A 15,393-nucleotide genomic window follows, 5' to 3' on the forward strand; every position below is an offset into this window, starting at 1 on the left:
CACTCAGCACAAAATGAGATCTTTTAATGACACAGCTCTGGATGATATCACAGTGAAGCCAGCATGCCTGAGGAGCAAAGCAGCCAAATGAGTAAATGTGTATTTCCCCTGTGGCTCCTAAACAACAGCCATACATCCTTCACTTTAATTAAGATTAAGTTCTTGCTCCCATTCCTCCTCCTACTTTTTTTTTTCCACTTCTACCTTTACTACTTCTTTCCTTCTACTCCACCTCTCTTCTTCTAGTCTAGAATCCTCTGTTTTTCCTTTCCTTTCTTTTCCTTTCTATCCTGTCCCCCCCCGCCTCCTTGCCTCTCTGTCCTCTTGCTTCTTTGATTGTCTCTCTGTCACTTAGCTCAGGCACGTTCCTCACCCCTCGCCATGTCTCATTTGTCACACTTTATCCGTCGGCATGTGCCGTACGATGGCAGAATATTGTTTGGGAAAATGAAGGGGAGCATAAGGCTGCGGTCTGTATCCTCCCTGTTAACCCAGTAATGATCTACGTCCACTCAGTGTCGTCTTACCTTGCCATCACCCCAGGGTCACACGAGTTTGGGCGCTGATAGTCCATCTGTTATACAGATAAAGAGGCAAATGAGGCTGCTTTGTAATGTAGTGTGACCCTGTCAGACTAACGGAGACTGGGCTAACATAGTCAGCGAAGCAGCTAGGAACCTGCAACAAAATAAGGAGAGATGGTTTATAGCTCATTAATCTGTATCAGCAGTTCATTTGCAGACTAACAGAGGAAAGCTGATAATAAAACAGCATGAGACTTTTCCACTCTCCCTGTGCCCAACATCTAACAGGGGGTAGAGGCCTTTGATATTGAAGCGACCCCTGCTCAGTCTCATTTTTGTCAGAGAAAAACACACACACTTTGATGTTGCATCATTTATAGACCATCAAAACATTGTCTCTCCTGTAGTCTGTTTACGCTTTGCTTTTTCATTTAGTCTTTCAAAGAGGAAGGCTTAAGGAAGGGGGAGGTGGGGATGAAAAGTGAAGAACAGTGGGTGGGGAGCCAGATCTACAACAGTCATGAGAGGTCTTCAAACAGAGATATTGCAGATATCAAGGGAAAGGAGTGAAAAAAAAGATAAGGAATAAGGAGGCAAAACTAGCCATCAGACTGTCGCCATGGAAACAGTGACCTTGTGCAGAAAGTATGAAGAGGTAGATATGCCTTTCGCTTTGGTCTCTGTGAAACAAGCATATTTTAATTTCCCCCTGGCGATTGGCGAACAAATGCGACTGATTATCGACAAAGCTGGGATAAAGGATAATGGATTTACAAATGGTTTGGATGGGATTTGACTTGCACATGGTGTAACCTTTGCAGAGCAATGCACCATTCCATTTATTTAAATGAAATAATTCACAGCATGTGAAAAATTTTACAATTTAACTGTCCAGCAGTTCCACTGCGCGTTATTGATTTTCATCTCTGTAAAGACAACTACCAAAGCTTGCAGTACAAGCATAATAAACTGTCAGTCTGATCAGTTAGTGTCCTAAAGTTATTCTTTCATTTTCGACAATAACTGTGTAATGGAGAACAAAGATGGTGGAAGCATAATATAAATTAAAAGGTTGGTCATGTGATGTAGAGACAGATTAAACTGTATATGGAACAACTTATATAGAAACCTTTTCATTATCAGTGTTTCATTGAGTGTTATGAATGACAAGAACATCACTGTCAATGGTGAACCATTCTTTCCCTTTCCACTGTTTTCTTTTTCAGTGCTAAATTCCTTTTCAATGCTTTTGGTGGCTTAATGATTCAATGTTGATGCAGGCTACAGTGAAAAAAAAAATAAGGTTGAGATTTTTTATATATATATTTGGGGATGAGGTTTGTGAGTTTATTCAGAATGAATGGAATATCTCTGTGTTGGTATTTACCTGAGCAGGATGGCTTTATGTGGAGAGATATGTGAATGCCAGAATGAAATTAAGACTGAGCTGCAGAATGTTGGACTTGAAATACCAGCAGAGTGAGCTTGATTTTTGTGCAAAATCCTAAGCCAAGGTGATCAAATTCTTGTGTGTTATTCTGCCAACTGTCTGTGTATGGGGAGGGTTACTGTACGTGGGAATATTCTCTCTCATTTTTGGAGAGAATAATAATCAAATGGTTAAATTTCTACAAAAATATTTTCAAAAACATAATGCAAAAAAAAATCTTCAGATCATAATTTTACATGTGCTTCAATTGTTAAAAAAAGACAAAAAGCAAAACAAAAACAAGAAAAAAACAAACAAACAAGAGACTGTGCTTGTAAGGAGTCCAACTAATTTCTCTGAGGATGATGTTCAATTATTGATACCTGCGATTGTAGTTCATACTGTACATGAATACAAATAAAAATTGCAATTCTTTTTTCCAATAGATTTCATAGAATGAATTATTCACAGAGACATTGTCACCATTTTGCCATCTTTGTCCCATTTGTACATGCACACTTGTATAGAAATATTCAAACAAAAAGGATTACTAAGCTGCTCCCAGAATGCTGAAGACAAGAATATGCTGTGAAGACATGCACTGTAGCTTATTTTATTAGGTCAGAGGAGGGAAGTGGATCTCTCTAAGAGGAAAAGGAAGCGATCTTTCTGTATTATACATGGGAGGTTGGATTCTATTATCTAATTTGAATCACTCCATCTGTCTAACGGAATCATTTGATTCATGTGGGCAAATCTGAGAATTTCATAACCAGTAGCACAATAGGCTATTCCTACTCTTTCCGCTGACTCAACATGATGAATAAAAAACCATACAGAACCTTGGAGAACATTGTCACAGTCCGAAAAATACACATGTAATAGCCTACACTACACTCACTGGTATTTCAAAATGTATTTAATATTGAATCAATTAAACTTAATCTCTGCTGGAAATGATCATGATTTTGTGCAAAAAATTACACCAATTCAGTGAAGAGACTGCTTTTCATTATGACATCCCCACCAACCAAATAGCACCAAATGGCTCACAGTCACAATTGCCTTTGGGATTGCTCCATTTTATTCACAAAGTAGTTGATGGCTGCACAGCAAAATGTTGTGAGGCAATTGGTGCCGGCTTCATTCAGACACTTATTAGTATGTATGGTCAGTCTCGAATGCTTGAATGTCTATTCCAACAAAGGGATCATTAATTCATTCGCTAACAGATCAATTTATTCAGGAGGTGACACACTCAGCCTCAGTGAAATGATGCCAGATCCAATTTAGAAACTGAACAGTAATGAAATTACTTTCCAGGCAGTTATAATATGTATACTGTATGTTGGAGATGGAAGTATTTTCAAAAGCAGTGAATCAGATGATCATTTATTTTCTGTGAGACAAGGTATAGGTTTAGAATTGGATGTGAACATCATTTCACATTCCTTTACTTTTCAGTACACTTGACTTGCATCAGTGTTAGAACGTCATACTCTGATCCAGCTCTGCACCCAGAAAAGGTCCCAGTAGGCTACTTGTGAGCATAATCTGACAAGGAGGGTAGAAAGGAAAAAATAAAGATCCCAGGCTGCTCCTGTGTGGCTGTGAGGTTATGTGTGGGGCTGGTGTGAAGAACTGGTAATCTAAAACTTGAGAATCAGCTACAGAACTGCACTGAATTCACAAACTATATTGAGAAAAAACAAAACCTGTTGGCTGTTGATCAGTCAATTGTCAAGTCTAAGATATTCGAGGTTCCTATGACACATAGATGTGCAACAACACAACACAAGTGTCAGCAATGCAGAGCTTGCAGCGGACTTTTTCAACCAGATAAAAGGAAAATACGGGCTTTCAGAACAAGAATAACATCCAGCAAATCAACACAAGAGGCTGCATTAGTGTGATGTTGGTACATGGAACAGGTAAACAAACAAATCTGAAATACGGAACAGCAAGTCCAGTTAAGGTTCATTAAATACCAACATGCTGCATGGTGGTTTATCCTAACATCACATCTGGTCTAGCCTCTCTTCCACTAGCCATTGTAACTCAATACAATCTCTTCATTGAGGGTTTCTTAAATACTACTTTCTGGAAAAGTGAAACATGTTCACAGGGTTTACGATTAAATATTAGTGTCTCAACACTTAATATTATCATTTGAAACCTCCACACTGATAATCATACATTCTTATAATGTCATCTTTCCAACTTTTTAGCTGCAATCTCTGCTGTCCAAAAATATCTACACCTGGAGCATGTTGCATAAGAGAATGTGTCATAAGGCCATTGTCAAGCCCAATAGACTAGGTAGTATGACAAAACAACTGCTGCATTATTGTAGGCATTGCTTTGTAGTTCAGGGAGGGACTATTAAATAGAAGCTAGTAAATCCAGTTTGAATGCTTATCAAACTTTAAAATATTGCACAACAGCTTATACTTCTTTGAGCCAGAATTGTACAAGTCTAGTCAGAATGAATCACAGTAAGGTATTCTATCTGGTACTCTATGTGTGCTTGCAGATACTGTACCTTGTCAAGTTGTCAGTGTGAAGGAAACTTTAAGCAGCAAACACGGTTATGTTGCTTGAATATTGCTCCAAAGGTTCCATGAAGGGACTTTTATATCCTATGGAGCACTGGACCTAGCTGCTCTAGATCTGGCTGGTTCCTCTGCCAACCTGAAGGTAGCATAGGTGAGTATAGTAACTGAAGCCACACATACACTCACAAGCAGACTATGGGGCCATTACAGTTTTTCACTGTGTTAAAACAGACATGATCCTGAACCAGATGCTCTGATTGCCTATTCAGTTACAAGTGCAAATGTCCCCTTTGAGAAAAGCTCAGGGAGTCTGGTTCTAAGAGAAGACAGCCAGGTTAAACGGACCACCAGCAAGCTGTGAAACAGATGGTTTTCCACTTGACTGCTGTTGTCTATAATCCAGCATCTAATAACACCTGTTACCCATATGAGAGGTGGACAGAGAGAGAGAAGGTGAGGATGCAAACCAGTAGCATGAACAGACGGAAAGGTGTGGAATAGAAAAATCCTCTAAAAGGGTAACTTCTGGACTGTGCTGGTGTCTCAGTTGCCTAAGGCACAAACCATGTAACTGCATAATCTTGTTGTAATCAGACTTGGAAGTTTGGTTGCTTGTTGCACCCCATCAGTCTTTTCACAATAAATGATCCACTAATGTAGAGAAATAGTATGGAATCAGGGGGCATGAAGCTCACCCACTAAGATTTCATGCTTTAAATTTCCTAATTTGAGACGATTCTTTTCCCCTTTACAATACATGTGCATCCTGTTTTATGGAAGAAAACAAAATAGATTCGCCTTTCACTGGGATTAATACATAATCAGTTTTTAAAAAATAATCTAAAAGAAAATGCAATAAGAATTTAGTCAACTTTGCAGCAAACGTGGAATCTTTGTTTAATAAAATAGTTTCTCTTACTGCTTTTGGCAAGAGAGATGCTGTGTATGTCCTAATAAGACAAGAACCAAATTAATCTCTATTACTTTCCAGATAATTCACAAAATATCTAGTTTTGTACTCTAAAAACAGATGTAGGGCAAGGCCTAAAATTGTATTTCCAGGCACTGATAGCTGCATCTCAATATAGTTTGGCATCTCTCACAGTTTGGGAAGGTTTTATGCTCAGAGTAGCTACAGACATTTGTCTGCACAGACTGGATAAGAGAAGGAGCCAAGTGTCTTATTATTTTATGGCAAAGAGAAGAGGAAAACATTCATGTTGCATCAATGCTCACTCTGTGCGTGTGTTGTGTAGTTTGTGTGTGTGTAAGGTACCAGATGCTTTTTTTTTGTTGCTTTGATTAATATGCTAGTTAATGGATAATTTATTACAGTATCCAACAGAAGCAAACAACTGAAAAACTGTGTGAGCAAAAAAACAAATTAAAAGGTAACAGCATTCTGACTTTAAAGGCTTATGTCACAGCAGATATTTTGAGTTGTATTAAGTTTTTATGCTATATTTAATAGTTTTGTTGCATTACAGCTGAAAACAAGTAAGCTTTTTCTGTAATCATAGACACTGCTGAGTGACTGAATAAACAAAACTTAAAGCCTTCAATATTGGAACATATGTTATCTATTATGCAGATAAACAGTAATGTGGCAGTTATTACAAGGGAACTGCAATAACAGTATGAGGCAAAAGAAATGGCTGCATGATGTCTTGACAGCAGTCAATCTAAGTTCCACCTGCTGCAAGACAACCGGTGCTGCAACAAATTATCCAAAAGTAGGTTTGAGCAAACTGGCAGCAGCAGCAGAGGCATGTGGTTGCTGCCTGAAAGTGATACACGCTCAACATGCCTGCTCGACTCATGTGGGCTGAAAATCTAAAATATGTGTTGCAGATCCAGAAATGAGCTCTCCTTGAGAGAGCGAGCTTAAAAATGACATGCTGATGTCAGCCAATGTTGCCCTTTGGGGTGGAAGAAGACATCTGTTTTCCTTAATCTGTAGTAGTCTGTGTGGTTGTTACTATAAAAACCACTAGAAGGCAAAATCTGACAAGCTGAGTATCATCTGATAAAAAATATATAATTTTATTTATTTAGGACTTTTCTCGTGATAAGCACAAAGTGAATTCCCAAGGAAGGGAAAAAAAGCTTACAGTATTTATGAGTTGTATTCCACTATTTCATATTAAAGATATTGTGCTACATTTGTTTTCTCCATATCCATCTTTATTTCTTGTTGCTTTTTCTAATATTACATATATACATTATATTGTATTTTACATTTAACTTTTTTTCTACACTAAGCTATTCCATAGCTCGTTGTCTTGCAAACCAACAAAACAATGTATAATGTTAAATGGTAAAGAGAGAAGAAGGAATGTGACCTGGCAAATTGATGCTGACAAATTGGAAGCGAGTTACACAAGACATGATTGACACATTCAATTAAGGACAGACTATCAGAGGACCTCACATATTGTGGACAAGTCAGACTGTTAAGCAGCAGATTGAGCATAAACACATCAAGTAGCCTATACATTAAAGACTGAAGTAAGACTCGTGCTGGTGTTGCAGTTCTGGCATAATATCAAGCAGCGCTGGCACAGTCATAAAAGCACACTGTGCATCTAGGTTGACATATGGGAAAAGCTGCAGAGGAAGAGAGCACCATGAGCAGATATAACAGTTGTGTATGTACATCAGTAGTGCTCATTAACTGTTAATGTCTCAGCCAAGGTTCCAGCTTCTGAAAAGTAATTTTCTTAAATTTGCAGATTTTCTCTGTTTTATGTCAGTGTAAACAGTTCTGACTGTTGTTTGGACAACATAAGCAATTTGAGGCCTTCACTTTGGCCCCTGATGAATAGCAATGGGCAATAACATAGTTATTTGGTATGGTAATGGTTTTAAGAGTCTTACACAGTTGGCAGAGGAGCATGACCACTGCTGCAGTGGCAGCTGCTGTGAGCTCAGATGCAAGTGTCTTATGCTAAACATGTGGTTACCTGAGCTGGCAGAGATGGTTGGCAGCAGCAGCGATATTCCCTGCCCTTTTCCGTGCTTTGATGCGCTGGCAACTGACTACCAAACTGCTCAACCGTTCAAAGACTGCTACTTCACTTTGGCACTTCTAACATACAAGCGCTAATCTAGCAGCAACAACCACCAAAACCTCCTGATTGTCATTATGATGGCACAGCCAAAATTAATTATTGATCAGCACTCCTGCCCTCACATACTTGATAAATGCTGGACTACTGGTTCAGTGACCATTGAACAATAGGTCATATGCCGGGTTAGCAACAGAATTACTTTTTGTGCTCCCTCCCCACAGATAAGGTCTGCTGTAGCTTCACAGTTTAAGGTAGGAGTCCACTTGTTGAAGTTACTATTTAATATTAATATGACTTCATGGTATGTATGGCCCAAATACTTATCATTGATTGCATTAGAAAATGAAAGATTCACAGGAACAACAAAAACAGTGTAAGACAAACTGGATTTCCATAGAAAAGGAGGGGGGGACTCAAAGAAAATTCAAAAGCTTAAAATATATTCTCCAAAGCATTTTTGTTCAAATCTGAGGGCTGACTTTGAAGATGTATTTTTCAGCTCCTCTGGCCTTACATTCCAGTTTGTTTGGCCATGATGCAAAACCCAATCAACTATACTGTATACAGCGTTATGCCAGAAATGTTATTGTCCAGGACAGCCCTGCTTGAGAATCTCAGAACATTCTCAATCTTATAATGAAATTAAAACATTTGAGAATGCTATGAGAAATAGCCCGGCCTTGTCGAAACCTGAAATGAATCTGTAAAATTTTAAAACCAATTCAAAACCTGACAGGGTGCTAGTGTTCAGATGCAGGATAGTACTAATTTGGTAGCAGTGGGAATTGAACCCAGGTCTACCTCACCCAAGGCATATGTCATATCTACTGTGTCATCACCACCCCTTTTTTATTTTTAGATTTGATTTAGGTATTCACAGTTTATTTTATTTCTATGATCTGAAGTTAGTGCTGTAGTCCTGCACAATAGTCACTTTTCTATTTCCAATGTTCAGAGTAACTGCCCCGATCCCCCTGCTCTTACACCAGCTGTGACATCTGGACGTCTGCCTGTTGTGTTTTGGTTTTGTGTATCTATTTGCTCCTTTCCTGTTTTTCCTCTCCTCCTCTTGCCTTCCTTCCCTTTCTCCCTCTCACTCTTTCCTGCAGTGGCCTGGGGGGGTGCGACTGATCTCTGTTGAGGCGCCAATCGTCACCTGCGGTTGATTCCACACCTGTTGCTCATCAGTACTCAAGCCTACTACTTAAAAAGAGGCCAGAGATCCAGTCTTTGCTGGATTGTTAAGTCATACCAGCATATGCCGCTGGACCTGAACAGTTACCAGTCTGCCATAAGTCCTGGAACTCCCAAACCTGGGAACCCAGCCTGTCTCAGCCAGTCACTCCCTCACCCTGTTAAGAATAAAACTGTTGAAACTAACCTGCTGACTTGGTTTGCTTTTAGGTTCTCAGCCAAAAAGCTTGACAATAACAGAGTAACACATTACTAATTAGTAACTGTAATCACACTTTATTTCCCAGTAAAAACAATGATACAGATTTCTGTTTTGGTAATCACTGTGAAGTTTCTCAGTCTCAGTTCTCTAGTCATAGTTATTTACGGAGGGTTAAATCAAGGGCAACTGGAGTGGTTAAAAATACTTGATGGTTTTTCGCCTTCAGAATGGAAGCCTTCCGTTCTGAACTAAAGAAGCCTCTTCGATGGGAGGCGAAACATCTTCAAGTATCTTTAACTTGTCCATTTGCCCTTGATTTAACCCTCCTTGGATACGCAGTTAGTGAACTGCTGAAAATGTCTTTGCCTGCACTAAACATTGAAATTGAACTGAAATACTTCAACTCATATCTAACAGCCTATTCACAGACTATTGAATATTGTTTTTATGTAAATATTAAAAATCTAATGCAGCCATGAGCTGTTGCCTAGCAACAACTGCTGTAAGTGGAAGTAGACAGACGAGTGGTGGGAGGACAGACGTTGGACAGACTTTTTTTAAAATAGTGGAGGACTACATGGAATATCAAATAGTGTGCAGGTTTTAATCAAGATATTTTGTAAAGGAAAACCAACAGGGGCAAAAACTCAAAGGAAACGATTAGGATTGATTTTGAAAGGAAAATGCCAAATCATTTTTTTATGTGTAAAAAGGAATAAAACTGACAGTAATAACATAAAAACAGTATGCTAAAATTACATGGGAAATAAAAATGGGCAATTTTGACAATAAATTAGATAGATAGATAGGTATATAGATAGATAGATAGATAGATAGAACCTACAACACTGGGCAATATAAAGGAATACAATGTTTTTCTTATTGAATATAAAACATACATGGTTAATATCAACAACCTTTATGCATTAGAGTATATAATTGAGTGTTTCCTTGTACTGCATTAAGTCCAACTCAAGTAATTAAGCTTTAGCTTAAGTGAGTTTTCAAAATGAAAAACATTTTAATTTAGAGTAAATAATTACTAATTATTTAGGTTCTCAAAATAAATCCCACATATACTGTACTGTATACAGTACAAACACTATCTCAGTTTACATTGCAAATGCTCTGCTAGTATTTTACTGGGGTATCTACCCTGTCTTTTTCTGACATCTTCATGCTTTTAAATGCTTTTGTTTTGACACTGTCTATGTGAATTATGCGGCTCTTATCAAGGGGGAAATGCATCACTGGGGATATGGGGTGAGGATTTGTAGTGATATGACTTTAACTAAATGGTTTAATAATATACTTTTCTTTTTTGTTTTACATACATTCCATACATCCGTGGAAAGATGCTATAAAGTTTGCTGGCAGTAAGTAAAATGGAGCATGCCACTGGATATACTATATACTACTACTGTGTACTGAAACCACAATAATCTCTTCAAAGCCAGAAAGAGAGAAAGAGAGTGCACAGGAGAGTGAGAGTGAGAGAAGAGGAAAGTGGGATCAGAACTCAGCGTTCACCTCCAGGACTTGGAGTAAGCACTTTTCTTGTGTTTAAGTCTGGAGTCACGCCAAGCTCTAACCAAAGACCCCATCACCTCCTGAAAGGATTACATGCCTTGACATTTTGACATTTGTATACATACAAATTACATCTCCCTTTCTTTCTTAGTGATTTTGTTCCCTGCCAAGTGCACATGCAGAGCTGAGCTTCAGTGTGATCACCTTGAGAATACTGTACTGCATTCACAGCTCTCTTCTTATATTTTTGATGAATCTGGAAACAAAATATCATCTGTATCTACCTAAGGTCAGCACCAGTTTTTAGTTGGTGTGTGGCACTAACAGCTGACAGGTTTGGTGTGCTTCTTTTTATTGCAACTGGTAGGAAAAAATGTTTTCCTTTCCATTTGTTTGTCTGTTTGTTTGCAGTAACTCTTAATGAAATTTGTTGGAAAGGTTGACCCTGGGCCAAGGAACATGAATTTCTTTTTTTTGTGGATAGCACCATTTCATTAATACATCTCTTTGCATTATGGATCATATCTCCTAAACAATCAAAAACATTTTATTTGTATTTCATGTTTCATGACAAACCTATAGGCCAATTCTACCTAAGTTCCTCTTATTTTAAACATTTTCCAAACAGATTTTTCATAATTCATCCCATAATTTTCACTCAATTTAGCACATACCATATGAATGAGACCAGAGAAAGTAATTTATTTGTTTTGTTTTGTTTAAATGGCATTCCAGTTTCCTAATTTGTTGCAAGATTCTTGAGGGTTGGGCCTATTAGAACGATTTACATAGATGTATGTAAATCTATGTATGTATGTATGTACAAAACTGTAAAATGCAATTTTCTCCAAGCCGGAGCACCTGGAGAGAACCTGCAAACTCTACACAGAAAGGCCAGGGCAGCCGTGGTTTGAACCCAAGACCTTTGACCTTCTTGCTGTGAGGCAACAGTGCCAACCGCAGCACCACTGTGCCGCCACCGCAATCCAGATTCTGTTTCTCCTATTCAGGTAAAATACCTTTTTAAATTAAATAAATGCGAATGCCGTGTGGCTCACAGACATGCTGCCAGCAACTGAGTAACTAATAACTGTAATCATCTATTGCTCAATGAGTTTCAGTGGGGAAAAAACATGTTACATATGCAATTGGCAGCCAAATTGATGTACGTCTTTTGAAAGAAGGATACCTAAATAGTAATACCATGACAGGATGCTGCACTGAGCAGAAGTAACCAGGTGAGTGTCTTGTAGAAATGATCTGCAGTGTGAGAGCAAATTAACTCAGTATTTCAATTCATTTTTAGCAATTTTTGTTGTGTCATGAGAAATAAGTATCTGTGCTGGGTGGGGGAGGAGGAGGAAGCATAAATGAAAGGTGTGCCTTGTTCATCTACACTTAACACACACACACACACTGTAATTTATGGGACCTTTGCTCTGTGTGTGTGTGTGTGTGTGTGTGTGTGTGTGTGTTTGTGTGTGTTCCTTTATACCTTTTTGATGGATAGAGATGCAACCATGATGGATGGTTTGTAGTCCATCAGTTAATTCTTTTGGGATAATGTTAAACCATTAAACAAAGCTTGGTCCAGTTGGTACACGTGGTCCATTGTTCTGTGATAGCAGATTGAATCACACACATCAGGCCAAGATCAAGTATTTAAAATGAGTCAATACTGTAATTAAAAGTCTTTTTACTATTTGCCACTGGAGGGGCGTACAGCAAGAGATAACAAAGCTGCTGTTTACTTTTGATTGAGAACATACTGTACTGTTTGTATATAAAAAGCCCTCGATAATCTTCATAGACAGGCAGAATGGAATAAATAAATATTCCTCTAGCATGTAGTGCAGCATAATAAATGGGGGAAAAAAGCTCAATCACTTTCTGAAACTGCTGGTATGATTTTTGAGTTCCCCCCTACTGCTGCTGATCTTTGTGAAAACCAATTTTCATCATCTGTGGGACTTGCACTAGGGACGCATATATGAGTAGTCAGTATGCGTAACATAGGCTTCAGGTTTCTGCAGGCACACAGTAAAAAGTGACATATATATAATTCCTCATTGATTAAAAGTTTAGTTGTTGGTAAGATAATTATCCTTCACCGGTTGTTGACTGTCGTAGCAAGGTGTACACATCAGGGAGCACACATGAAAGTTAAAGACTTGAAGTGCATGATATAAAGGATTTCTCTACTGGATTAATTACACGTCATGTTGCAGTTTCCAAAGAGCTGATATGCAAATAATACAGCTAGTTTGAACCAGTCAACAAGCACTTCACTTGCTTGACTCGCTGGTGAATATGCAGCCTGGTCTGTAACAGGTGCAACATCTGTGACGCTGCCACGAGTGGCCATAAAGGTCTTCATTAGCCTCCAGTCTCCTAGTCTAAATGTACTTTCATTTCCATGTGGAAGTGATACAAATAACAATGTACAGGTGCATCTAAAAAAAAAATTATATTGTGAAAAAGATCAAAGACTGACAGTAAAGGCTCACGAGACCTTTGCAGGTGTTTTGAATGAATTAGCTGAAAAGAGCTCTTCTCAGGTTGACATTTCTGTATTATAAATTCTTTATGCTAAAACTCTGATTCATTTTAAGATACAGAAGTTTAGATTTCCATGAGCCATAAGCCGTAATCATTAAGATTAAAACAAACAAAAAATGCTTGGAATATTTCATTTTATGTCTGATGAATCTAGAATATATGAAAGTTACACTCTTTGAATTAAATTAGTCATTAAGTATTTTTTTTAGCTGACACGTTTATCCAAAGCGACTTACAATTGCTATTTATATGTCAGAGGTCGCACACCTCTGGAGCAACTAGGGGTTAAGTGTCTTGCTCAGGGACGCATTGGTGGATGTCACGCTTGGAACATACAGTCTATGGTTCGCAATCAAACTCAGGCCTCCTGGAAAATGAACTTTTCCATGATATTCAAATTTTTTGAGAAGCACCTGTATGCCTGAAGTAAGAACGCAATTAACACCTGAAGAGAAATGCAACAATGATCAACATAGCTTATGTGATAAAAGCTTTTTGGTGTTATGCACAACACAAGCACATGTTGGCAAATAAAAGACAAGAACATGCAAGTATTACACAAAAGGTGCAGGCTTTGTACGGACACTGTTTTATAAGAGGCTGGACTACTCAAGTGGCAACACCTGCATGAGACTAACAAGCATACTTGAAACACTACTTGACACTACTTCAGCTGATCATTAGCATTCTGTCATGCAGACTTTTAAGGGATTAAATATAACAAAAGATAAAAGCTTCCCTAATGAAAAGTTTCAGAATAAAGAGACAGTAGTTTCTCCTTTCCAAAAGAAGTAAAATATTACACTTTGCTGCAGCTTTGAATTTCAAATTGATCTCTTTGATATGACATCAGTAGCCATTTGCCACTATTGCAGCGGTTCTCTATGTGGGTTCTGATGACTCCCAGGGGTCCTTGAGGGTAAACCAGGGGTCCCCAGAAAAAAAGTGGAATAATGTTTTTCACTCATGGGTTTTATACACTTTCTGTAATTAAGCATCTAAAAGCAAAATCTATCAGATAGGGGACCCTGGAATAATATCTTATCAAATGGGTGTCCGTGATTAAATTTATGTCAGTTTAAGAGTCCTTGACGTGAAAATGTTTTAGAACTACTGATTTATTGGTTTATTATGGATTTCAGCCTGGGATCTTTGTTGCATAACCCTCTATCGCTCTCCCTTGTTTCCATTCTGTTGATGTACTGCCCCCTCAATATCTAATAGAGGCAACAGTGCTGGTTCCCCTACTACTTTTGCCAAATTCTGGAGAAAACTGCAGTGCATCATAATGTGATTCTCCACTTCTCCACTGAAAATATACAATACTTTAGAGCATGCAGGGGAGATCACTGATGTACTAGAAACGTCCTAACTAACTAACAATTGTTATTATAGTTATTACATTATAATTACAGTACCTAATGTTTTACATCCTATAAATCAATAGCAAGACATAAGAACAACAAAAATGAAGAACTAAAAGAAATCTAAAATATCCATATGCTGCACATAGATTTTTATAGTTTTGCACCTTTGCTCTGTTTCACATTTCCTGAGCAGAAATGCAGGCTGTGGATGTTGACATTTACGTAGGAGGATAGGAACATTGAGCGTGGATGAGATAAGTTTGTTGGAATGATTAACAAGCTGTTTGGTTGGAAAAAAAACATGTTTGCACAGAGATAAAGTAAAATAATTGGGAGAATTTTAAAGAAGATTGTTCATTTAAAGATGCAAAAGTGAGTAGTGTGCCTACTGTATGTTTAATGGGCACCTTGAAAAGAGGATGAAAAATAAGACATTGGTGATTTGAGGCTTGACTGAAGGAGAAAACTAAATAGAGGGTATTGCTGTAAGCTGAACCACACACACGTTGCTTCAAACCTAAACTCCCGGTAATGTTCAAATCTTCAAAGTAAAAGAAAGACAGGAGTTCTATATATGAAATCTAGAACTAGAGTATCTGCAATATTATTTCTGTGACTCAGCATCTCAAAAGAACCAATTCCGAAGAAGGGTTGGCAGATGACCACGCACTGAAAAGAGTGACCTCCTCCTTTGAAGACGTCTCCAAAGGGTTTTTGATGATATTTTGCCCTGTATCTTTTTTAAACTCTGCTTTCATGTGGCCCACAAGGTTGTGCACTAACTGAGAGGGAAGGGGGGAAATATCAGGGTACACATTCAACATTGTGTTCAGCCATTTTACCTTGATGTAGCTTGAAAACATTTTATGACACAGTTCTGTAGAAGCCATCCAAGAAACAATATAATCTGATCTGAGAATCAATGTTACATCCTATCTCTAATAAGTTTTTTGTTTCTAGTT

The sequence above is a fragment of the Micropterus salmoides genome, unplaced genomic scaffold, assembly GCF_014851395.1.
Source record: "Micropterus salmoides isolate LMB-PRFRI ecotype aquatic unplaced genomic scaffold, ASM1485139v1 Ms_hic_scaffold_6, whole genome shotgun sequence".
NCBI lineage: Eukaryota > Metazoa > Chordata > Actinopteri > Centrarchiformes > Centrarchidae > Micropterus > Micropterus salmoides.